At 43.3% G+C, this 25,608-nt stretch overlaps 1 long non-coding RNA gene across 1 annotated transcript; it reads left to right on the top strand.

Moving 5' to 3' along the window:
* Positions 1 to 53: 53 nt before the first annotated feature.
* LOC136318633 (uncharacterized) lies at positions 54 to 24,843 on the top strand. The gene is made up of 3 exons (XR_010728102.1): positions 54 to 190; positions 22,695 to 22,799; positions 24,612 to 24,843. It is a non-coding gene; the product is annotated as an uncharacterized lncRNA (long non-coding RNA).
* Positions 24,844 to 25,608: the final 765 nt, after the last annotated feature.

Raw genomic sequence — 25,608 nt, 5'->3', positions numbered from 1 at the left:
GGCGGGGCTCCCTCCAGGCCCCGCCCCAAACCAACGACTGGCTCGCCCCGCCGCGGCCGCAGAGCGCCGCACACCGCGGGTCACGTGCCTGCGGAGGCAGTGAGTAACCCGGGACCTTGCGCGTGAGGAAAAGGTACGGACCCCGCCTTCAAGGACAGCGCGGGAGGTTCCGGACGCGATCGATGGCCAGGTAGAAAGTCTTTCGGTGTGTCTGGCCCTGCGACTGACGCCGGCCCCCACGCGGCCTGCATCTCACCGCCGCTCAGCGCGCACCCGGCAGGCTCAGACGAGCTGGGCACAAACCACGTTCCGTCGTAGATAGCTCTGGGACCCGGCTCTGTGCCTCAGTGTCCTCACCTGTGACGCGGGGTAGTATTAGTACCCGCTTCGTGGGTTTGTTGTTTTTTTAAAATGAAGATTAAACGAAACTAATTCCTGTTAAGCATTTTAGTAGTCAGCTCTGGAACAGAGGTGCTTAAAATTATGTCGTGATGATAAACGCATCTAGTTTTTCACATGTCCCTACCTATAAAGAACAAATCTTTGGCCCAGGAGAGCAATGTCTAGAGGTCACAATCAGGAGGGCATCCGGCTGGGTTTACGGCTGGCTCCCAAGGCAAAGGGGTGCTGCCTCCAAAGTAACTCTGGGTCAGGTGAGTTAAGGACAAAGTTTACTGTGGAAAGGGAGTGAAGGCCAGGAAAAAGTGGAGGGAGGGCTGTTAATGGGGAGGTGAAACCAGGAAATTCAGGGGTTTCACTATTGGGGTGCCCCTGAAGGGATGAGTGAGTGATCTAAGAGACCAGTAATTCATTTTCCAGATATTTGTCCATCTTTTTTTTTTTTTTTGAAATTTCGGGATTTTGCAATTATTTTAAACCTTTGGTACATATAATAAATGTCTTCTTGGTTATAAATTAGAATGGTATTTAAGTGGGAGTTCATTACTTACCTCATTGGAAGAAGCTCTCCATGTGGTTATTTCAGAGAATACATGCTAAGAAGCTGTGACCTTAGGAGCTTGAGTTTGGTGGGCAATTACTACTCCTAAAATGTAGAAGATTGCTAAGGGCTTATCCCTTTTTTTAATGTTCTCTCTCCCCCTGGTGGTTGTAAAATCGGGCATCACTTCCATTAAAAGAATTTATTTTGTAATTTCTCTGTTGGTTACTGCTCAGAGATAAAATACAATTTAGGACTAATTTCCAGCACACAATAGGCCTGTTATCTTTAGTCTGTCCCATGTTACATAACTGCATGAATGAACACACACACACACACACACACACACACACACACACACACTCCATCCTCACTAGTTGGGAGAGAAAAAAGTTCATTCTGTTTCTGAAAACAGATCTTGACAAACACCAATATTTGGTCTTTTGAAAAGGTTGGTGACTTCACTATTTTAATAATGTATATCACCTATCAAATTTTTCCCACTGCCTGACCAGGCAGTGGATAGAGTGTCGGACTGGGATGCGGAGGATCCAGGTTCGAGACCCTGAGGTCGCCAACTTGAGTGTGGGCTCATCTGGTTTGAGCAAAGCTCACTAGCTTGGACCCAAGGTCACTGGCTGAAGCAAGGGGTTACTCGGTTTGCTGAAGGCCAATGGTCAAGGTACATATGAGAAAGCAATCAATGAACAACTAAGGTGTTGCAATGAAAAACTGATGATTGATGCTTCTCATCTCTCTCAGTTCCTGTCTGTCTGTCCCTATCTATCCCTCTCTCTGACTCTCTCTCTCTGTCTCTGTAAAAACAAACAAACAAACAAACAAAAATTTTTCCCAGCTTGTGTTATAGTTATCTGTCTCACGTGAAATGTGGTTTCTCTTCTCAACCCAGTCACTATTCTATGTACCTCAAAGGCCTAACTCCAATCCCACCTTCTTCACTAAACGTATTTTTCCAGATTACTCTGGTAGATTTTTAAATTTTTTTTTAAATTTATTGATTTTAAAGAGAGAAGAAAGGAGAGACCCTGGCCAGTTGGCTCAGTGGTAGAGCGTCGGCCTGGCGTGCAGAAGTCCCGGGTTCGATTCCCGGCCAGGGCACACAGGAGAAGCACCCATCTGTTTCTCCACCCTCCCCCTCTCCTTCCTCTCTGTCTTTCTCTTCCCCTCCCGCAAGCCGAGGCTCCATTGGAACAAAGATGGCCCGGGCGCTGGGGATGGCTCCTTGGCCTCTGCCCCAGGCGCTAGAGTGATTCTGTTCACAACAGAGCGACGCCCCGGAGGGGCAGAGCATCGCCCCCTGGTGGGCAGAGCTTTGCCCCTGGTGGGCGTGCCGGGTGGATCCCGGTAGGGCGCATGCGGGAGTCTGTCTGACTGTCTCTCCCCGTTCCCAGCTTCAGAAAAAAAAAGAAAGAAAGAAAGAAAGAAAAAGAAAGAAAGGGGAGAGAGAAACATTGACGTGTTCTACTTATTTATACATTCATTGGTTGATTCTTGTATGTGCCCTGACAAGTGGTCAAACCCACAGTCATGGTGGACAAAGCTCTAACCAGTTGAACAACTGGTCAGGGCTACCCTGAAATATCTCTTCTCTGAACTTTGACGGCACTTATCAAGTATCTTACTATGTAGGCTCCTACCCCCTTGTATAGATAGATGCTACGTAATTACTTCAGCACAGACATCTTGGTTATTTAACAAGACTGGAGAATTGTCCAGGGCAGGGAACATATTTTAACCTTTCAGATTTTTTTCAGTATTTGTAGTGTTGGGCACAGAGTACATCTTGATTGTCCTCATAAAAATACAGAGCTTTAAAAAAGACATCAGCCTCAGCCCTGGTGGGTTGGCTCAGTGGTGGAGAGTTGGCCTGGTGTGTGGATATCCTGGGTTCGATTTCCAGTCAGGGCACACAGGAGAAGCAACCATCTGCTTGTTTCCCTCCTTTCTCCTCTCCCTTCCCCCTCTTCCTCTCCCACAACCATGGCTCAACTGATTCGAGAACATTGGCCTGGGGCATTGAGGATGGCTCTTTGGAGCTTCTTCCTTAGGCACTAAAAATAGCTCAGTTGCCAGTGTGGCCCCAGGTGGGCAGAACATCAGCCCCAGAGGGGGGATGCCAGGTAGATCATGGTTGGGGCACTTGTGGGTGTCTGTCTCTCTATTTCCCCTCTTCTCACTTGTAAAAGAAAATAAATAAATAAAAACATGAGCTTCATACTTTTTAAAGTTGAATCATTAGGAACCTCTGTTAAAAGAAACTTGTGCCCTGGTCAGATAACTCCATTGGTTAGAGCATTGACCCAAAGCACAGAAGTTGCTGGTTTGATTCCTGGTCAGGACATATACAGGAACAGATTGATGTTCCTTCCCTCTCTCTCTCCTTCCTCTCTGGCTAAAATCAATAAATAAAAAGTTAAGAAAAAAGAAATTCATAAAAAATTTTCTCATCTCTAGCAAGTATTACAATTAGTTTATGACATAAAAGAAAATATCTCCCATCTCTTTCTGATCAGTCCTCTCTGTATTGCCTCATAGCCTGCAGCTTTTTTCCTGGTACTATAAAACTACCATAACATGCACCCAGATGGTAATTTTGCAGGGTTTTTTTTTCACTAAGAGTACTTTAAAATCGCTTTTATTGGTTATCTCTAATAAGTGTGACAAGTCATTATTATGTTTAGCGTATGGGAAAACTTCATTTGATGTAAATTTGTGTAAGCCAGTCAAGAGGTAGGAAATAGAACAGAAAGTTTATGTGCAGTCCTAAATTAAATTAACAAATGAACAAAAACTAACACCTCTGCTTTCTCTAGCAGTGTAAACCAATGATGATTAAAAATCTCCTGGAGTCTTAAAACTTTATTATTAAGGTAGTAATCTGCCATCTTTTCACTATTAAAACATCAAAATTATAATTTTTAAATTTCCACTTCAAATTTTGGCTGATCACATTTCAGTCTCATATCTTAACCAAGGTTCATTCTACCAAAAATTGTTGTAGTAGACTATTTGTGTTTAGAAAATTTATCCCTCTCATATTCATTCTCATTCTTGTGGGGACCACGTGGTATAGAAAATGGGAAGGTGGGCACTGAATAAAAAAGGAATTCAAACATTTTCTGGAAAGGATCTAATACACAATAGGTAAATTTCATGTGAAGTGGGTAGTAAGTTACCTTTCCCAGGGTTCTTTTTTTTTTTAAATTTTATTTATTGATTTTACAGACTTCACTAGTGGGATATATATATTTTTTAATTTTATTTATTGATTTTACAGACTTCACTGGTCCCAGGGCTCTTTTTATTTCAATCTTAATTTTTAATGGAGTACAAGATTGTCCTTCATTTAAGAAAATTTGAGCAATAGTACATTGCAGGGGTCGGAACCTTTTTGTCTGAGAGAGCCATGAACGCCACATATTTTAAAATGTAATTCCGGAGCCTGACCTGTGGTGGCGCAGTGGATAAAGCATCGACCTGGAAATTCTGAGGTCGCCGGTTCGAAACCCTGGGCTTGCCTGGTCAAGGCACATATGGGAGTTGATGCTTCCATCTCCTCCCCCCTGTCTCTCTCTCCTTTATCTCCCTCCCTCTCTCTCTCCTCTCTAAAATGAATAAATAAAATAAAAATTAAAAATAAATAAATAAAATAAAATGTAATTCCGTGAGAGCCATACAACGACCCATGTACCTTACGCATTATCCAATAAAAATTTGGTGTTTTCCAGGAGGACAGCTGTGATTGGCTCCAGCCATCCACAACCATGAACATGAGTGGTAGGAAATGAATGAATTGTAATACATGAGAATGTTTTATATATATATATATTTTTATTTATTTATTGATTTTTAGAGAGAGAGAAGGGGGAGGAGCAGGAAGCATCAACTCCCATATGTGCCTTGACCAGGTTTCGAACTGGCAACCTCAGTGTTCCAGGTCAACGCTTTATCCCACTGCGCCACCACAGGTCAGGCCTGTTTTATATTTTTAACGTTTTTTTTTTTTTTAATTAAAGATTTGTCTGCGAGCCAGATGCAGCCATCAAAAGAGCCACATCTGGCTCACAAGCCATAGGTTTCCCACCCCTGGTACATTGCATGATGAACGTATCTGGGGAACAAAGGAAGCCTTGATATGAGACACACTTGAGGCTGACCTTTTAAAATGATTGGATATTATAGGGGGGGGAGTTTATAATTTCTCTAAATATCTTTTAAAAATTTGTTTTTTTATTTACGCTATTTCAAAGTCTTAAAAGATCAAATATATACCATGCTGAAAAATCCTCTTCTGTCCTTTAAAAAGATTCTTCCTAGAAGTAGCTTATATTATTTGGTACAGATTAATGGTAGTTCAAATGAGTGCATTTCAGCTGGTTGGACTCCATCTGCACATAATTTAGAAGGAAAAAATTTCAATTTTCATGTCCTTATAAATGGCCTATAGAGGCTACGAAAGACTCTGGGTCTATGAAGACTTCAAATAGCCTGACTGGTCGGCTGGTAGCAGAGTAGATAGAGCATCTACCCAGAACACTGAGGCCACCAGCTTGAGCAAGGTGTTGCTGGCTCAGCTTGAGCCTGAGGTCGCTGGTCTGATCTCTGGTCAAGGCACGTACGAGAAGCAATCAATGCACAACTGAGTAGATGCTTCTCTCTCTCCCTCTCCCTCTCCCATGCTCTCAAAAAATTTTTTTAAAACAAATATATAAATTACACCTTTAAATAAGACTTCAAATATACTCTAAAAATTACATTCTAAAAAATATTTTTCCTGCCTGACCTGTGGTGGCGCAGTGGATAAAGTATTGACCTGGAATGCTGAGGTCGCCAGTTCGAGACCCTACACTTGTCTGGTCAAGGCACATATGGGAGTTGATGTTTTTTCCTCCTCCCCCCTTTCTCTCTCTCTCTCTCTCTCTCTCTCTCTCTCTCTCTCTCTCTCTCCTCTCTAAAATGAATGAATAAAAATAAATAAAGAATTGAGCAATATTTAAAAAAAAATTTTTTTCTGATGACTTCTACCATTATTTGCTTTTTAAAAATGCAGATTCCTGTCTCCCATCCCACTTTTTCCTGTTTCCGCAGTGGTGTACCTGAGAATCTCCATCATTTTTTTAAATTGTGGTAAAATACACAAATTTTTATTATTTAAAAAAATAATTTTTTCCACTGATTTGAGAAAAAGAAAAAGGGAGAAAGAGAAAGAGAGAAAGAGAGAAAGGAAGGAGGGAGGGAGGGAGGGGGGAAGGGGGGAAGGGGGGAAGGAGGGAAGAAGGGAGGGAGGTAGGGAAGGAGGGAGGGAAGGAAGGAAGGGAGGGAGGGAGGGAGGGAGGGAGGGAGGGATGAAGGAAGACCAACTGTTCCACCCAGTTATTCCATTTAGTTGTGCACCCATTGGTTGCTTTTCATATGTACCCTGACCACGGATCGAACACGTGACCTTGGCACACTGGGACAATGCTCTATCTACTGAGCCACCTGGCCAGGGCCAAATCTTTATCATTTTAAACATGTACCACTGATAATTAAATTGTAATGCAGAATGTCATTTAACTGCATTTTTTTTTTTTTTTTGTATTTTTCCGAAGCTGGAAACAGGGAGAGACAGTCAGACAGACTCCCGCATGCACCCAACCGGGATCCACCCAGCACGCCCACCAGGGGCGATGCTCTGCCCACCAGGGGGCGATGCTCTGCCCACCAGGGGCGTCACTCTGCTGAGACCAGAGCCACTCTAGCGCCTGGGGCAGAGGCCAAGGAGCCATCCCCAGCGCCCGGGCCATCTCTGCTCCAATGGAGCCTCGGCTGCGGGAGGGGAAGAGAGAGACAGAGAGGAAGGAGAGGGGGAGGGGTGGAGAAGCAGATGGGCGCTTCTCCTGTGTGCCCTGGCCGGGAATCGAACCCAGGACCTCTGCATGCCAGGCCAACGCTCTACCACTGAGCAAACCGGCCAGGGCAAGTTAACTGCATTTAAAAAAAAATACTTTATTTATTGATTTTACAGAGATAGGAGAGAAAGGGGAGCATGGATTGGGAAGTATCAACTCATAGGTGCTTCATGTTAGTTGTTCATTGCTCACTTGTTGTATGTGCCTTGGCCAGGGCAGCCCAGGGTTTCGAACCGGCAACCTTGGCACTCCAGGCTGAAGGTTTATCCACTGCGCCACCACAGGCCAGGCAGTTAACTGCATTTTGAGAAATGTATGTCATAAAGTTTTTTTTGCCTGGTAGGACTTTTTATTTTAGAATTTAAGTTCTAAGACAGCAGAACTTTTTGTCTTTTTACTACTGTATCCTACACCCTTAGTTCAGCAGTTGGTTCATAGAAGGCTGTCAACAATTTTTGTGAATGCCTGAAAAACTAAAATATTTCAATTGTAGTAAGTATCAAGGGAAAATTACATTCCAAATATATACTTTTCTTTTTTTTTTAATTATTTTTATTTATTTATTCATTTTAGAGGAGAGAGAGAGAGAGAGAGAGAGAGGGGGAGAGAAGGGGGAGGAGCAGGAAGGTTCAACTCCCATATGTGCCTTGACTGGGCAAGCCCAGGGTTTTGAACCGGCAACCTCAGCATTTCCAGGTCGAGCGAGGCTTTATCCACTGCGCCACCACAGGTCAGGCCCAAATATATACTTTTCTGTATTCATAGTACACTTGATGTAATGGTATGCCCTGAATCTTTTTAAAAAGACTTTTTTTTTTAGGTGAGAGGAGGGGAGATAATGAGTCAGAATCCTGCATGTGCTCTGACTGGGATCCACCTGGCAACCCCATCTGGGGCAAATGCTTGAGTACCAAGCTATTTGTATGTAGTGCCTGAGGTTGATGTACTCAGACCAACCAAGCGATCCTCAGTGCCCAGGGCCAATTGAGCCTCTTGCTGTGGGAGAAGAAGAGGGAGAAAAAGGGGAGAGGAAGGAGGAGAGAAGCAGATGGTTGCTTCTCATGTGTGCCCTGACTGGGAATTTAACCCAGGACATCCATACGCTGGGCCAACACTATCCACTGAGCCACCAGCCTGGGCCAAAAGCATAACATTTTTAATATGATCTTCTGTACAATTTTACTTGTATATTTAAATCATAGGAAACCAAGGAATAAATTAGTATTAATAATGAATTGTTCTTTATGTGATATCAAATATAGGACTTTTTTTTTTTTTATTTACTGATTTTAGCAAGAGAGGAAGGGAGAGAGAGAGAAAGAAAGAGACAGAACATAGACCTGCTCCTGTATGTGCACTGACCAGGGATTGAACCAGAAACCTCTGTGCTTCAAGACAAGACTCTAACTAACTGATCTATCCAACCAGGGCTCAAATGTAAGACTTTCAAAGTTTTTATATGAGTTGAAGTCTATGGGTGTTATGAAAGAATTAGAATAAATTATGTTTGCCATAAGTGTTTTGTAAAAATATTCCAGTTATTCACAATGTACCTCCTTTGTTCTTTATATAAACCACAAGTCAACAATGACCCTTTTTCATGGAGTTGTGAAATGTTAAATGGTTGTTTTACTCTTTCATTCTGTACAAGTTTCAGTTAGTTAAAAACTAATATATATCATGACGAACATTTAGAACTCAATGTCTGTAGTAAAGTCGTATGACTATTTTGAGCTGGTAAGCTAATAAAGATAAACTCCCCTGACCAGATAGCTCAGTTGGTTTAGAGCAGGGGTCCCCGGGCCGCATGCGGCCCCGAGGCCATTTATCTAGCCCCCGCCACACTTCTGGAAGGGGCACCTCTTTCATTGGTGGTCAGTGAGAGGAGCATAGTTCCCACTGAAATACTGGTCAGTTTGTTGATTTAAATTTACTTGTTCTTTATTTTAAATATTGTATTTGTTCCCGTTTTGTTTTTTTACTTTAAAATAAAATATGTGCAGTATGCATAGGGATTTGTTCATAGTATTTTTTTATAGTTCGGCCCTCCAACGGTCTGATGGACAGTGAACTGGCCCCCTGTGTAAAAAGTTTGGGGACCCCTGGTTTAGAGCATCGTCTCAAAGCACAGAGATTGCTGGTTCAGTCCCTGGTCAGGGCACATACAGGAATAGATCTATGTTCCTGTCTCTCTTTCTCTTCTTTTCTTGCTAAAATCAATAAATAAAAAATTTAAAAATGATAAACTATAACCTTTGTTGTCATAATTTTATTGAGGTCCCAAGAATTTGGCTTATGGTGACAGTTTTCTATTTTACAAATGGGAGTTTCATTCCCCCCACAAAGTGGATATAGCTTTATTTTCTTCTGAAGTAACATGTGCAAAGTCTAAAAAGTTACCATTGAATATTTAATGGTATAAAGTTTTTCAAATATATAAACATTTAAATTTTCTATTAAAGAAGAATTGAAGTTGCTGTTCATATATTACCCAAGTTAACATCCAGTCAAGAATAGTATTTTCTGATAGTCACAAAATACAAAGCTGAGTACTTGCTTTCCACAACATGATGCTGAATATCTCTCTGTCTCATTGGTTGTTCTTCAGTCTTCTTTCCTCTACTATCTCCTCTCCCTGCCTACTAGGGTCCAAATGACCCCAGGGCTCAGTCCTTTTCCTCTTCTCTATTTATTCATTTCTTTATCCAGTCTCATTTTTAAAAGCTACCTAAGGACTCCCAAAATTATATCTGTACTTCAAATATTTCATTAAAACATGAGAGCCTCATTTATCCTGTTGCCAACACTGTATCTCCACTTGGATATTCAGTGGGCCTCCCAAACTTAACATATCCAGAACCAAAATTCTGATCTTCCACTGCACGTAAACTTTTTCCAGCTCACTTAATGGCACCCCATCTCAATTTTTTTTTTTTTTTTATTTTTCTGAAGCTGGAAACGGGGAGAGACAGACAGACTCCCGCATGCACCTGACCGGGATCCACCCAGCACGCCCACCAGGGGCAACGCTCTGCCCACCAGGGGGCGATGCTCTGCCCCTCGGGGGGGGGGGTGTCGCTCTGCCGAGACCAGAGCCACTCTAGCGCCTGGGGCAGAGGCCAAGGAGCCATCCCCAGCACCCGGGCCATCTTTGCTCCAATGGAGCCTCGGCTGCGGGAGGGGAAGAGAGAGAGAGAGAGAAAGGAGGTGGGGGTGGAGAAGCAAATGGGCGCTTCTCCTATGTGCCCTGGCTGGGAATCGAACCCGGGTCCTCCCCGCACGCCAGGCCTACGCTCTACCACTGACTCAACCGGCCAGGGCCGGCACCCCTATCTCTAATAGCTTGGGCCAAAAGTCTTGAAATCATCCTTAACTCCTGTCTTTGTCTCATGCCCTACCCCTAATTTATGAGGAAATCTGTTGGCTCTATTTTTTTTTTTTTTCATTTTTCCGAAGCTGGAAATGGGGAGGCAGTCAGACAGACTCCCGCATGTGCCCGACCGGGATCTACCCGGCATGCCCACCAGGGGGCGATGCCCTGCCCCTCTGGGGCATCGCTCTGTAGAGTCCAGGGCCACTCTAGCACCTGAGGCAGAGGCCACAGAGCCATCCCCAGTGCCCGGGCCATCTTTGCTCCAATGGAGCCTCGCTGCAGGAGGGGAAGAGAGAGACAGAGAGGAAGGAGAGGGGCAGGAGTGGAGAAGCAAATGGGCGCCTCTCCTGTGTGCCCTGGCCGGGAATTGAACTCGGGACTCCTGCACGCCGGGCCGATGCTCTACCGCCAAGCCAACCGGCCAGGGCCTGTTGGCTCTATTTTTTTTAATTTATTTATTGATTTTAGAGAGAGGAAGGGAGAGACAGAGACAGAAACATTGATCTATTCCTGTATGTGCCCTGAATGGGGATCAAACTTGCAACCTCGGTATACCGGGATGATGCTCTTACTAACTGAGCTATCCAGCCAGGCCACATTGACTCTATTTTTAAAATATATCTAGAATCTGACCTTGTACCATTACCTTCATTCTTGATATTCTGGCCTGAATCACTGTCGTCTTTTTTTTTTTTTTTTAATGTTTATTTTATTGATTTTAGAGAGAGATGAGGGGAGGAGAGAGAGAGAGAAAGAGAAACATTGATCTGTTCCTGTCTGTGCCCTGACCAGGGATTGAACTGGAGACTTTTGCACTTTGGAACAATGCTCAAACCAGTGAAGCTATCGGGCTAGAGCTCACTGTCATCTCTTAACCTGGATTACTGTAGCTTCCCGATTGGTCTTGCTTTCCTCTTTTCAGTCTCTTAACAATACAGCTAGAATAGTCCATAAAACACTAGTCAAAATATGCCACAGATTAAACTTTGCAGAGGCTACCCACATTCTATCTTTCCATTGTTTCATTCCAGCCACACTAACATCCTTGCTATTTCTTAACATCAGGCACATTTCTACTTTAAGCATTTCTGTACAGCTGTTTAATCTGCGTGCAATGCTGTTTTTCTAAATAAACACAAGGCTTGCTCTCATTTTTTTTTCCACTTAAATATTTTTAAAAAAATTACAGTTCAGCCCTGGCCGGTTGGCTCAGCGGTAGAGCGTCGGCCTAGCGTGCGGAGGACCCGGGTTCGATTCCCCGCCAGGGCACACAGGAGAAGTGCCCATTTGCTTCTCCACCCCTCCGCCGCGCCTTCCTCTCTGTCTCTCTCTTCCCCTCCCGCTGCCGAGGCTCCATTGGAGCAAAGATGGCCCGGGTGCTGGGGATGGCTCCTTGGCCTCTGCCCCAGGCGCTAGAGTGGCTCTGGTCGCAACATGGCGACGCCCAGGATGGGCAGAGCATCGCCCCCTGGTGGGCAGAGCGTCGCCCTTGGTGGGCATGCCGGGTGGATCCCGGTCGGGTGCATGCGGGAGTCTGTCTGACTGTCTCTCCCTGTTTCCAGCTTCAGAAAAATGCAAAAAGAAAAAAAAAAATACAGTTCAGGCCTGACCTGTGGTGGCGCAGTGGATAAAGCGTCGACCTGGAAATGCAGAGGTCGCCGGTTCAAAACCCTGGGCTTGCCTGGTCAAGGCACATATGGGAGTTGATGCTTCCAGCTCCTCCCCCCTTCTCTCTCTCTGTCTCTCCTCTCTCTCTCTCTCTCTCTCTCCTCTCTAAAAAAAAAAAAGAATAAATAAAAAAAAAATTACAGGCCCTGGCTGGTTGGCTCAGCGGTGGAGCGTCGGCCTGGCGTGCGGGAGATCCGGGTTTGATTCCCGGCCAGGGCACATAGGAAAAGCGCCCATCTGCTTCTCCACCCCTCTCCCCTCCTTCCTCTCTGTCTCTCTCTTCCCCTCCCGCAGCCAAGGCTCCATTGGAGCAAAGATGGCCCGGGCGCTGGGGATGGCTCCTTGGCCTCTGCCCCAGGCGCTAGAGTGGCTCTGGTCGCTGCAGAGCGACGCCCCAGAGGGGCAGAGCATCGCCCCCTGGTGGGCAGAGCATCGCCCCTGGTGGGCGTGCCGGGTGGATCCCGGTCGGGCGCATGTGGGAGTCTGTCTGACTGCCTCCCCGTTTCCAACTTCGGAAAAATACAAAAAAAAAAAAATTATTGTTGGCCCTGGCTGGATAGCTCAGTTGGTTAGAGTGTTGTCCCGATACGCCAAGGTTTTGGATTCCATTGCCCATTAGGGCACGTGCAAGAATCAATGTATAAATGCATAAATAAATGGAACAACAAATTTATGTTTTTCTCTCTCTCCTCCCCTCCATCTCTCCCTCCTTTCTCTCTCTCTGTCCCTCCTTCTCCCTTTCTATCTCTCTCTCAAATCAATAAACTAAAAAAAATTTTAATACATGGAGTTGGGCAAGAAAGATGTGAGTTGTTTTGAAAGAATTTATATTGGCTGTAAATGGAGCAGGAGAAGCTGAAGTGGAGCTAGTCCTGGGATAGGTGCAGAGCCTATGGGAAGGAAGAAATGTTTGTTCCTTTGGATTCGTTGTGAGCATTAGTCCAGAAAGTTCATGTGTAAACAAAAAGCAAAGATGCCTGGTGTTCTGTGATACCTGGCTTATTCTTTTTAGATAATCATGGAAATAGCCACCTGGAATTTAATTCAGGTTTCTACGTACACTCAGGAATGTAAGTAGCCTTTTGTTTGTTTTGCTTGCTTTGCAATTGTTAACTGATTAACTTCTCCTGCCCTTCCCTCCACGCTCTGGCCTGCTGTAATTAATTTAAGACATCTAAGAATTTTCTCCTTGTCACTCATATTTGGCACAGAGCTCCTAAAACCCTTAGAATTTCCTAAGTGATGAGAGGAACAGAGGTATCTTTATTGTGTTAATAAGGTGACTTTTTTGAAAAGCCCCTAGAGCTGGGGGATGTTGGTTTCTAGGGTAATCAACCAAAAAATTAAGAGTTGGCACTTTCATTCCCCCTCCCCTCTGATTTCTGTGGGGGGAAGAAGTGCTAGCAGTTGAATCTGTCCCTGGTGATCAATAATTTAATCAGTCTTGCCTATGTAATGAAGCCTCCATAAAAACCCCAATGGACAGGGTTTAAGGCTGGTGGAAATGTGAAGATTTAAGGACAGTGGTGAGCCTGGAGAAAGCCTTCTGCCTGGAAGAGGCACCATCCTTGCCCTATGCATCTCTTCCATCTGACCATTCCTGAATTATATACTTTTATAATAAACTAGTAATCTTATAAGTAAAATGTTTCTCTGAGTTCTGTGAGCTGCTCTAGCAAATTAATCAAACTCAAGGAAGTGGTGATGGGGCCTCCAATTTGAAGACAAGTTGGACAAAATTGTAGCTAACTGACTACTTGCAATTGGCATATGACGTGGAGGGCAGTCTTGTGAGACTAAATCCTTACTCTGGAACCCGAGGAGGGTGTTGTGGAACTTCCAATCTGTAGCCCATTGGTAGAAGCGCAGGTGATAACTTTCGCTGTGACTGGCATTTGAAGTGGTGGTGGAGAGCAATCTTGTGGGGCTAAGCCTTCACCCTGTAGAAATGATGCTATCTCTGGTTAGATAGTGTCAGAATTGAATTGCATTATAGGATACTCAGCTGATGTTGAAGAATTGCTTTCTTAGTGGTGTGTGAAAACCCTCCCATACACATTGGAATTGGGTGTAGAATATTATTGACATAGTAGGTACCCAATGAATATTTGATAAATTAAGGAATTAAAAGTAGACTCTTCCTTTCTTTTTTCTTTTTTTTTTTCATTTTTCCGAAGCTGGAAACGGGGAGGCAGTCAGACAGACTCCCGCATGCGCCCGACCGGGATCCACCAGGCATGCCCACCAGGGGTCGATGTTCTGCCCCTCTGGGGCATCGCTCTGCTGCATTCAGCCATTCTAGTGCCTGAGGCAGAGGCCATAGAGCCATCCCCAGCGCCCGGGCCATCTTTGCTCCAATGGAGCCTCGGCTGCGGGAGGGGAAGAGAGAGACAGAGAGGAAGGAGAGGGGGAGGGGTGGAGAAGCAGATGGGCGCTTCTCCTGTGTGCCCTGACCAGGAATCGAACCCGGGACTCCTGCATGCCAGGCCGACGCTCTACCACTGAGCCAACCAGCCAGGGCAACTCTTCCTTTCTTGCTGCAAGGTTCTTATTTATTATTGCAGAATTGTCCCATAGGCTCCTCCAATATTTGTTTAAAAAACGAGAATGGGATCCTCCTTGGATCTCCATGTTATACATCATTGTGTTGTTGAGCACCTTCTCTCCAATCTTTAAGTAAGAGTTTATTGGTGTAAATTTACATGACTAGGTCTATAATCCAACATTCGAGAGTTTCTTTTTGTATCTGGTGAAATCTCTTTACCAGCCTCCGTTTTCTAAGCTTTTAATTTATATACAAGGTGTGACATTATTTATTCTTTCCTGTTGTGACTTCCTTCTGTTGGCAGCAGTGAAAACGGCACCAGGTGTTATACTGGTGGCGTCAGACTGCACCTTGGTTCAGCCATCTCGGTTTTTGAGTTCTGTCTAGGAAAGAATTCAGAGTCAAGACTCAAATTGTAAGAGAAAGTTTGTTTGGAAGGTCACAGAGGTAGAAGAAGTGAGTGGTAGAAGAAATGGGCTCATGAAACAAGTTATAGACTGGGAAAAGAAGTGCCCTTGGAGTGTAGGAGAAAGAGAAAGGCAAGGAAAGTGTGTCTGGGGGGAACAAAAGGGGTACGAGGGGGGAAGAGGAGGGCAAAGGCAGGGGCCTGCTCCTGGGCGGGAGTGCACACTGGGTCCTCCAGTTTTTAAGGGTTTTTAAAGGGGAATTTTAGAGGAGGATCCAGGGGTGGATTTTAATAGAATGTTTATCAGCTTTACAGATGTGTCATTTCAGGGTCATGGTCTCCACGGATTATTCAATGCCAGAGGAGGGAGTCATTAGTTCATGTAGCTGGTCCTGAGGTCAGCCCTGGCGTTGCTTGTCTGGTTTTGCTGCTTTTCTGGACCTGGAGCTGAAATACAACTAAGGCCTAGGTGTATTTGATGCAGGTCAGAACCTCATTATCCTGGGGGCTTAAGGCTTAAGGAGTATTCTTCAGCTCCCTATTCATTCCCCCTCTAAGGGAGTCTAACCCCCATGACTAGCAACATGCCAGGGAAGGAAAGGTCACCCTTGGGGGCAAGGTTCTTGATTTCCCAGTTTTGTTCGTTGCTAGGCACCTGGGGCTTTCTGCCTGGGTGAGTTTCTATACCTGGCTTGCCTCCTTGCTCTGCTCCTGTCTGTCTAACTGCCTACCACACTTCTAGGAAGGGAAATACCAGTTCACCTGCAGGCTTATGTTTGGTGTGAGTGTGTTTGCTCCGAGGCCTTCCAATTCCTGTGGCTTTCAAGGGCCTATTAAATGTGGGCAAGGTGTTCCATTTGAATGGCTCCTCCAAAGTCTGTGACCTATTCTTTCTGTCAATCTTTATTCCTCTGAATTAGTGGTTGATAGTTGCATTCTGCCAAGATCCTTTCCTTTTTTTTTTTTTTTTCAGCAAGAGAGATGGAGAGAGAGAGAGAGAGAGAGAGATAGAAAGGGAAAGAGCTCATATTGCAGCACTTTAGTTGTTCATTGATTGCTTTCTTATACTTGCCTTATGGGAGGGGTGCTAGAGCTGAGCCAGTGACTCCTGGCTCAAGCCAGCAACCTTGGGCCTCAAGCCAGTGACCTTTGGGGTCAAACCAGCAACCTTCCGGCTCATTCCAGAGACCATGGGGTCATGTCTATGATCCCATGTTCAAGATGGCGACCCCACACTCAAGCTGGAAGCCCATGTTCAAGCCAGCAACCTTGGGATTTTAACTTGGGTCCTCACTATCTCAGGTCAACACTCTATCTACTATGCCATCACCTGGTCAGGCTAGAAGGTAATTGTAATTTACACCATTTTGTTCTTACAGCCTTGTCCCTGATTAAACCGCAAAGTTATTTTTCCCAACTGTATAACTAGCAGGAATCATATTAATAATAAATGGCACTTGCCTGACCAGGCAGTGGCTCAGTAAATAGAGCGTCAGACTGGGACACAGAGGACCCAGGTTTGAAACCCCAAAGTCACTGGTTTGATTGCAGGCTCATCTGGCTTGAGCACAGGGTCACTGGCTCGGGCTGTAGCCCCCGCACCTCATCCCTCCCCCATCAAGGCACATATGAGAAAGCAATCAATGAACAACTAAGGTGCCGCAACGAAGAATTGATGTTTCTCATCTCTCTCCCTTCCTGTCTGTCCCTATCTGTTCCTCTCTCTGTCTCTAACTAAAAATAAAAATAAAAAATAATAATAATACTAGCCCTGGCCAGCTGGTTTAGTGGTAGAGCATTGGCTTGGCGTGTCAAAGTCCCAGGTTTGATTCCCGGCCAGAGCACACAGGAGAAATGTCCATCTGTTTCTCAACCCTTCTTCCTCTCTTTCCTCTCTATCTCTCTCTTTTCCTCCCGCAGCCAAGGCTCCATTGGAGCAAAGTTGGCCCAGGCTTTGAGGATGACTCCATGGTTTCCACCTCATGCGCTAGAATGGCTCTGGTTGCAACAGAGCAACACCCCAGATGGGCAGAGCATCGCCCCCTGGTGGGCATGCTGGCTGGATCCCAGTTGGGCACATGTGGAAGTCTGTCTTCTCCAACTCCTCACTTCTTACTTCAGAAAAATACAAAAAAAAAATAATACTAACCTGACCAGGTGGTGACTCAGTGGATAGGGCATCGGACTGGGATGCATATGACCCAGGTTTGAAACCCCAAAGTCGCTGGCTTCAGTGCAGGTTCACCAGCTTGAGCAGGGGGTCACTGGCTTGAGCCCAAAGGTCGTTGATTTTGAAGCCCAAGGTTGCCAGCTTGAGCCCAAGGTCACTGGCTTGAGCAAGGGGTCACTTGCTCTGCTGTAGCGTCCTGGTCAAGGCACATATGAGAAAGCAATTGATGAATTGAGGTGCCGCAGTGAAGAATTGGTGCTTCTCACCTTTCCCTTCCTGTCTGTCTGTTCCTATCTGTCCCTCTCCCTGTCTGTCACAATTGTTATTCTTCTTCTTATTCTTATAAATGATACGTGAGTGCTATCAATGGGAAGTAGATGGGCCATATTAAAATAATAATAATATTACCAAGAGTAATTGGAAATCCATCTCATCGTTAGATTGTGAAAACCAAAGAGGTGTATGGTGTACTATAAGTAAATGTCATACTGGATGCCAAATACAGAAAAATTAGAGACAGCAAAAGTTGGATTATGGTATCAGGTAGATTAGAAATGATCCAGGTGTTTTTTTCTTAATGAAAAAAACATGAGACCTGATGGCCTCCCATTTATCTGCTTTCCCTTGGAGAAAAATTTGGCCTAGACTTCTATCCAAGTTTACAGTTTTGCTCTATCCCTAGTGGTCCACTGTTTCAGCAAGAGCAGTGACAACAGTAAGACTTCCTACGAATGAGCCTTCCTTAGCACTTTGGGATGATATTATCCAAACAAGATGTATATTTCAAGCCCTGGCCATTGGACTCAGTGATAGAGCCTTGGCCTGGCATGTGGAAGTTCCGAGTTCGATTCCCAGTCAGGGCACACAGGAGAGGCGCCCATCTGCTTCTCCACCCTTCCCCCTCTGGCTTCTCTTTCTCTGTTTTTCTTTTTTCTCCTCCTCTCCTGCAGCATGGCTTGATTAGAGGCAGTTGGCCCCGGGTGCTGAGGATGGCTCCTTGGCCTCCACCTCAGGCACTAAAAAATGGAGCAAGGGCCCCAGATGGGCAGAGCATCGTCCCCTAAGTGGGCTTGCCAGGTGGATCCTGGTAGGGGCATATGCAAGAGTCTGTCTCTGCCTCCCCTCCTCTCACTTAAAAAAAAAGATGCACCTTTTAGATTGACTTATGACCAAAAGGGGAAGTGTGAATGAACAAGGGACCGCATATGAAACCTGACAAGCTCAAGGGATGCCTGGTCGGTGGGCCTTAAAACCTCAGAGACCAAAAGCAACCACAGGGGATGGTCTCAACATAAAAATTCATAACTTAAAGAAAGCAGGTCGTCACAGCAGTTAGTAACATCCTAGGCCTGTAGCTTCCTTGACAGAGGTCAATCTTTACCTTAAGTGAGCCTGTCTCTTGTGTTTTGGCATCTAAAATAGCATTGCTTTGACATGTTACTTTTCCAGGTCCTTATGGCACATTCACTGTGCCAGAGAGCCAGATCACAGAACCTCTCACTGTTAATCTTGTTCTCCCGAACACCATCTCTGTGCTGTCAATGTTGTTAACTCTCCTGTACCCACCAATGTAAAAGGAGTATGTCTTTCACTGCTGACAAAAATTAGGGGATATCTTATCGCTTTATATTCATTTAGAAATATCCCCTAGTTCTGCTGACAAAAATTAGGGAATATTTTATCATTTCATAGTCACTTTGAAATATCTCCTAATTTTTGTGAGCAGTATATTCACTTTTTATCTAATTCATTGGTTCTCAAAGTTGTGCCAGGGCTCACTGGTGTGCCCTAGAAGATTTCCAGGTGTGCCCTATGGTATTCCAGAGAAATATGTGCCTGTTGGGGACCAAAAACCCAACAGGGTTTTTGGAGTTTAGATTTTTGTGGGACAGAGGTGTAGGGAATTGGCTGTAAGTTAACAGTCTGCCCAGCCCCCCACCTCACTTGCCTGATTAGGTTGCAAAAGGCTGTTAAGCTGTGGTGCTGGATTGTTTACACTACCCCCCATGTTTCCCAGAAAGACTGGAGGCAAGTTTCTTCTATTCTTAGTTTGGTGTAAAGTTAAGATGATATGTATGGTGGGGGGTTTTCTGCACTCAACACAATTAAGATAAAAAGAGAGGAATTCTTCAATGTATTGACGAGGAAATAAGAGTTTGCCTTTCAAATATATGCCCAGACATTGAAGAAATCTCTAGGACACATCAGGTTTCTGATTCTCATAAACACAAGAATGAAAAAACTTAACACATTTGTGCCGGGACCTGCCGAATTTACTAAATCTTACTAAGAATGTATCTATATATATAAAAAGATAACTTTTTTGTCATTTTTAAATTTTTTAACCCCTCTTTTTTATGAATTCCAAAAAGCATAACTCAAAAAATGTAACATAATAATGATTTTTAATGTCAGAATAAATTTAATTTTGTCATATTTATTTTGTTTAATAACCATAAAAGCACACTTGGACGATATTATTTTTTTATTTAATATTTGACTTAATTATTATAACATATTTCTCAGAAATTTGTATATAGTACACCTACAATTATTTGTAGGATTTTAAATGCGCCCCGACTTCAAAAAGTTTGAGAATCACTGATCTAATCCCAGAGATTTCCCCTGCTTTGCTTTCTTCCACCCCCTTAATCTACCATCAGTGGATTTCATGTAACTCTCCTTATGTCCCCTCCTTTGATTGTAATATACAAACTAAGATGCAAAACTGTCTCTCTGAAGCATTTTTTCAATTCATTGAGATTTTGTTTCCTGGCAATTGTCATTTTGGCTCAAATAAACTCATAAAAATGCTCACATGTTTGGCTGTTTTCTTATGTTGATAATACCAACATCTTGCTTTCTTTGGAAGAGTTGTTGAATAACATCTCTGGTGTCTTTCTTCAATCTTGTCTCATTCAACTCTGTTTAGAAGAATTTTGTGAATTCACTATTTGGATTGTACCTACCAATTGATGCAGATTTTTTTCCTTGTTTTTAAGTTCCTTTTGCTTTTTCAGGTGTGGTTTAAATTGGTGCTTGGAAGTTATAAATTGGTGCTTGGAAGGTCAAAGAGTATATAATTTAATACTTACCAGTGAGATATGTGAAAAAAAAAATTTTTTAATAATGTTTTAATTTTTTAATTTATTCATTTTAGAGAGTTGAGGGAGAGACAGAGAGAGAGAGAGAAAAGACAGAGAGAGAGAAGGGGGGAGGGTCTGGAAGCATCAACTCCCATATGTGCCTTAACCAGGCAAGCCCAGGGTTTTGAACCGGCGACCTCAGCATTTCCAGGTCGACGCTTTATCCACTGCGCCACCACAGGTCAGGCAAAAAAAAATTCTTTTAATAAATTTTTGTTAATGTTAATGGGGTGACATTAATAAATCAGGGTACATATATTCAAAGAAAACATGTCCAGTTTATCTTGTCATTCAATTATGTTGCACACCCATTGCCCAGAGTCAGATTGTCCTCCGTCACCCTCTATCTAGTTTTGTTTGTGCCCCTCCCCCTTCCCTTCCCCTCTCCCTCATTCCCTCCCGTATCCTCCCTCCCCCCACCCCTGGTAACCACCACACTCTTGTCCATGTCTCTTAGTCTCATTTTTATGTCCCACCAATGTATGGAATCATGTAGTTCTTGTTTTTTTCTGATTTACTAATTTCACTCCGTATAATGTTATCAAGTTCCCACCATTTTGTTGTAAATGATCCAATGTCATCATTTCTTATGGCTGAGTAGTATTCCATAGTGTATATGTGCCACATCTTCTTTATCCAGTCTTCTATTGAAGGGCTTTTTGGTTGTTTCCATGTCTTGGCCACTGTGAACAATGCTGCAACGAACATGGGGCTACATGTGTCTTTACGTATCAATGTTTCTGAGTTTTGGGGGTATATACCTACCCAGTAGAGGGATTGCTGGGTCATAAGACAGTTCTATTTTCAGTTTTTTGAGGAACCACCATACTTTCTTCCATAATGGTTGTACTACTTTACAGTCCCACCAGCAGTGAATGAGAGTTCCTTTTTCTCCACAGCCTCTCCAACACTTGCTATTACCTGTCTTGTTGATAATAGCTAATCTAACAGGTGTGAGGTGGTATCTCATTGTAGTTTTGATTTGCATTTCTCTAATAACTAATGAAGATGAGCATCTTTTCATACATCTGTTGGCCATTTGTATTTCTTCCTGAGAGAAGTGTCTGTTCATGTCCTCTTCCCATTTTTTTATTGGATTGTTTGTTGTTGAGTTTTATGAGTTCTTTGTAAATTTTCGATATTAGGCCCTTATCTGAGCTGTTGTTTGAAAATAACATTTCCCATTTAGTTGGCTGTCTGTTTATTTTGTTTTGCTGAGCAAAAACTTTTTAGTCTGATGTAGTCCCATTCATTTATCTTTGCCTTCACTTCTCTTGCCTTTGGAATCAAATTCATAAAATGTTCTTTAAAACCCAGGTCCATGAGTTTAGTACCTATGTCTTCTTCTATGTACTTTATTGTTTCAGGTCTTATATTTAGGTCTTTGATCCATTTTGAATTAATTTTAGTACACGGGGACAAGCTGCAGTTGAGTTTCATTCTTTTGCATGTGGCTTTCCAATTTTCCCAGCACCATTTGTTGAAGAGGCTTTCTTTTCTCCATTGTGTGTTGTTGGCCCCTTCATCAAAAATTATTTGACCATATATATGTGGTTTTATTTCTGAGCTTTCTATTCTGTTCCATTGGTCTGAGTGTCTATTTGTGAAAAAAAATTTTAATCTCTTTTGCACTTTGGAACTAAGTTCCCTAAATGATTTTAGGATGCAACCTGATTTGGGATTTGCTAAAATAAATTATTAGTGAGGCTTCTATTTTATTTATTTGTTTGTTTATTTTGTAACAGAGACAGAGAGAGGGACAGATAGGGACAGACAGACAGGAAGGGAGAGAGATGAGAAGCATCCGTTCTTCATTGCGGCACCTTACTTGTTCATTGATTGCTTTCTCATATGTCCCTTGACCAGGGGGGGGGGCTACAGCAGAGTGAGTGACCCCTTGCTCAAGTCAGCGACCTTGGGTTCAAGCTGGTGAGTCTTGCTTAAACCAGATGAGCCCATGCTCAAGCTGGCGACCTCGGGGTTTTGAACCTGGGTCCTTCCTCCGTGTCCCACTCCAACACTTTACCCACTGCGCCACCACCTGGTTAGGCGAGGCTTCTATTTTTTTATTTGATGAAAGGTGAAACATTGTGCTGACTAAAAATGCACTTGAGAGTCCTTATGGGGAAGGGGAAATTTCTCCCTTTCCCCTCTTAGTTGTTCTGGCTGATTAAATAATTAAAATGACATAAGACAGATTAACAGGACAAAACCAAGGTTTTTTTTGTTTTTTTTGTATTTTTCTGAAGTTGGAAACAGGAGGCAGTCAGACTCCTGCATGTCCCTGACCAGGATCCACCCGGCAGTTGGGTCACTGGCTTGGCTGAAGCCCCCCATTCAAGGCACATATGAGAAAGCAATCAATGAACAACTATGTGTTGATGCTTCTCATCTCTCTCCTTCCTGTCTGTCCCTGTCTGCTCTCTCTCTCGCTCTCTAGCTAAAATAAAAAATAAAAACGGCAAATTGGCCAGGGGCCTTGGGACCCAGGAATGAAATAATAATGCGTTCTCTTTTTGCCTCATATATTCCAGAGTCAGCTGAAGAAGCCAGCAACCTTGATATACCAATAGGTACAGACAGAAGAGCCCCAACAAAAGCCTGCTCTCTCTAAACAAAAGAAGTATGAAGACTTCAAGGTAGGAGAGAACTTGTTTCTAGTTCTGGCTCTGCAATGAACAGATTGTGACTTGGTAGACTCTCCAGCTCTTCATTATCAGCCAACAGCTAAGTCCAGCATTGTGAATCCAAGTTGGGAGAGGAAAGGAGTTATGTTTAAAGCAAAGTTTACTCCTCATTGGTTAAAATAGAAATAAACACTGGAGAACATTTGAAATTAAAGAAATGCATTAAAAAATTCTACAATCTGAAAGCAATGACTATTAACATTTGAGGTATTTTTATTTTTTCTAAAAACAATACATTTGTTGTATGTATTTCAGATCCTACTGTATGTAAAATTTTGTATGTGCATATTTTTTATGCTAGAACATATTACAAACCTTTCATAAATCTTTTATAGTCTACATACTCTTTTTTTTTTTTCTTTTCATTTTTCTGAAGCTGGAAACAGGGAGAGACAGTCAGACAGACTCCCGCATGCGCCCGACCGGGATCCACCCAGCACGCCCACCAGGGGCGATGCTCTGCCCACCAGGGGGCGATGCTCTGCCCATCCTGGGCATCGCCATGTTGCGACCAGAGCCACTCTAGCGCCTGAGGCAGAGGCCACAGAGCCATCCCCAGCGCCCGGGCCATCTTTGCTCCAATGGAGCCTTGGCTGCAGGAGGGGAAGAGAGAGAAAGAGAGGAAAGCGCGGCGGAGGGGTGGAGAAGCAAATGGGCGCTTCTCCTGTGTGCCCTGGCCGGGAATCGAACCCGGGTCCTCCGCACGCTAGGCCGATGCTCTACCACTGAGCCAACCGGCCAGGGCCCTATAGTCTACATACTCTTATCACATAAATATACCAACATTCAGCCTTGGCTGGGTAGCTCAGTTAGAGTGTCATCCCAGTATGCCAACATTGCAGGTTTGATCCCGGTCAGGACACATGCAAGGATCAACCAATTAATGCATAAATAAGTGGAGCAACAAACTTATCTCTCTCTCTTTCTTTTTTCCTCTCTCCAAAGTCAGTAAATAAAAATTGAAAATATACATACATACCTACATTCAAGTAACCATTTCATTATAAAATTCAGTTGTTTTTTTTTTTTAATAATTTTATTTTTTTAATGGGGTGACATCAATAAATCAGGATACATATATTCAAAGACAACAAGTCCAGGCTATCTTGTCGTTCAATTATGTTGCATACCCACCACCCAAAGTCAGATTGTCCTCCGTCACCTTCTATCTTGTTTTCTTTGTGCCCCTCCCCACCCCCCTTCCCTCTCCCATTCTCCCCTCCCTAAAATTCAGTTTTTTTCCTGTTGAAATCATTCACCTGACCAGGGGGGTGGCGCAGTCGATAGAGCTTCAACCTGGGACAGTAACACAGGTTCAAAACCCTGAGGTTGCTAGCTTGAACATGGGATCATAGACAGTGGGATTCAGCTGGTTCGCCCCAGTTTGGCAGAACTGATACCTATATTTTTTGTTGAGTTTGACATATTGGTTGTTAAAATGGCACTTGTAATCATGGTTCTTTCTATCGTGGGCGCCTGGGCAGCTGCCCAATGTGGAAATCACAAATTCACATTCCTTTCTCTATTTTAAAGTTTATCTGTGCAACAGCGTATTCTAAGCGCCTGTAGTAATGTTCATTCCGTCCATAGGTGAAAAAAATTGTGAGGACGCCAATCAAGAAACAATATGGAAATATCTTAATAACAGTTTTATTGGTTTTTGTCAAGTATTATTTAATAATTTTTCTTTAATATTTTAAAACTCTTTCTTATAACATAATCTAGTTTTGTGTAACTTTTATTGTTCTTTTTTTTTTTTTTAAGATTTTATTTGCCTGACCTGTGGTAGCGCAGTGGATAAAGCATCATCCTGGGATGCTGAAGTTGCCAGTTTGAAGCCCTGGTCAAGGCACATACAGGAAGCAACTACGAGTTGATGCTTCCCACTCCTTTCTTCCCCCTTTCTCTTTCTCTCTCTCTCTCTCTCCTTTCTCTAAAATCAATAAATCTTTTAAAAAACAAAAACCATGGTTAAAAAAATATTTATTCATTTTTGGGGGGGAGAAGGAAGGAAGGAGCAGGACGCATCAACTCCCATTGGTGCCTTGACCAGGCAAGCCCAGGGTTTCAAACTGGTGACCTCAGCGTTCCAGGTCAATGCTCTGTCTACTGTACCACCACAGGTCAGGCCTGTTGTTCTTATTTAAGTATTAAATACATGAAATAATAAACTACCTCTTGGTATATCTTTTTTTATACTTAAAACGGTCATTAGGGCAGAGAACCAGTTGTTAAATTACTTGAATTCCACCACTGGGCATACCCAAACCTGCACTTCCCTGCGGAACACCACCAGAGGCTCAGCACTGTGTGGTGGTCAGGGAGGGAGACACCACTGAAATAATCCAGCCAGTCACTAAACAGATAAGCAAATGAAAGTCCTAGAAAGGGCTGGGGAACAGAATTACTATAAGCTATAATATATTATCTGAAATATCCAATTTCTAACAAAAACTTATGACAACTATAAAGAAACAGGAGAATATGATCCATAACCCAGGAAAAAAGCAGGCAATAGAAGTTGTCTATAAGAGTGATCTGGTATCAGACTTATCATAAAAAGACTTCAAAGAAGCTATTATGAACATATAGAACTAAAGGAAGCCACAGTTAAAGAAGTAAAGAAGGTATACTATTGCTTCAAGTATTAATAGATAGAAATTATTAAAAAAAATGGAAACTCTGAAGTTGAAAAGTACATTAAATGAGATAACTCATGAGATGGGCTCAGAAGTACAATTGTTTTATTTAGACTTTAGAG

The sequence above is a fragment of the Saccopteryx bilineata genome, chromosome 1 (assembly GCF_036850765.1).
Source record: "Saccopteryx bilineata isolate mSacBil1 chromosome 1, mSacBil1_pri_phased_curated, whole genome shotgun sequence".
Taxonomy (NCBI): Eukaryota; Metazoa; Chordata; class Mammalia; order Chiroptera; family Emballonuridae; genus Saccopteryx; species Saccopteryx bilineata.
Note: the sequence above shows the minus strand (reverse complement) of the source record. Positions and strands in the feature narration are given on the sequence as shown.